Genomic DNA, 1,309 nt, shown 5'->3' with positions numbered 1-1,309 from the left:
TGCCGAGACATATGCAATAGTGCTGATTAGGTTATTAGCAATTTAACTCACTACTAGACCCCTAGTGTTTGAACGAGGAAAACGTGGTGGCAAACATAATCTCCAGGGGTGTTTAATTATTAGCGCTATAATTTATTTTGGGTTACTAACGCAATGTTTCAGGAAGGAAGCGACGAAGTAAAATGAACTAAGAAAAAGAAAAGAATGGCGACTAAATAGCACTTGCTTAAGCAATAATGAAGGCCCCAAGAGTTAAAGCTTAGTTCTAGGTTCACTTTAGGCGTTGTTTGTTCAACACAGCGACACGTTTGAATTAATGCACTTGATTCATCGCAGTCTCGTTAATGCAGTTAGCTTTATATGGTTTGAAAACATGCAAGCCTGTCCGTTATACTTACGTATAGAGACTTTTCTACGGGCTCAGTCGTGTCGTTTTCTGGCTCTAGTTCAAGCCACTGAAATGTGTTATATAGGGATCGTCGTTAGTATCCGAATTGCGAGATACTAAGCCTCGGGAAAGACGAGCTACATTAAGTGCCGGGAGATAACTATTTCTCAGGGCTCAAGTCGCGAGGCGAGGGCGTTGATGCAGCCAAGAGCAGAAAAGACTATTGCAGCAGCCAAAGCCAAGAGATCAATGTGAGCCCTCCACATAGGGAGGACAGGCTACAATTGTGTGTGGAATTCCTTCTTTTTCTTTGTCACAAGTAAGATCACCGGTCGCACAGTTTTTTTTTTCAGTAATACGAGTTAGCGCTGACCTCCCGTGAAACCGCTGTGATAACTGCAGAATCGATAAGTTGTGACAAAATTAGAGCGTTGGCGCGAATTGCGACTGCAGAAGGCACAATTTGGCGATCGTGTTGGACCGTTGAAAAATAAAATAAAAATAAACATTAAGTCAGCAGTTGCTGTCCGCAAACTCTGCACGATTCGTCTGAACTGCACCTCGACCATGTCCTGATTAAATGCTCTTTCTTTCTTTTTCAGAGTATTGTGACAATATAGAAAAAGCTACAGGGCATGCCGGTTTCAATGCAAAGCAACTTCAACGCCTGGAACACTGTCATTCTCAGTTGTGCTGTTCCTGATTGGCCGATGCCATCTCTACGTGGTTTCTGTGGTTTACCGCCCAGCACTACGTTACAGTGAAACAAAGCACAGTATAGGCGGCAACAGCAGAAGTGCATTTTACTAATTTTTCTGGTCTGGAATTAGCTTTGTTTCGCTTATTCTTAGCATAAACAAAGCTCGAGAGTCGAAAAGAACGAAAACAGCGCCTCCACTGCTCTTACGTCCATGAAGGTGA

Source organism: Dermacentor variabilis, chromosome 4 (genome assembly GCF_050947875.1).
Source record: "Dermacentor variabilis isolate Ectoservices chromosome 4, ASM5094787v1, whole genome shotgun sequence".
Taxonomy (NCBI): domain Eukaryota; kingdom Metazoa; phylum Arthropoda; class Arachnida; order Ixodida; family Ixodidae; genus Dermacentor; species Dermacentor variabilis.
The sequence above is the reverse complement of the archived record's forward strand: the minus strand, read 5'-3'. Positions refer to the sequence as shown.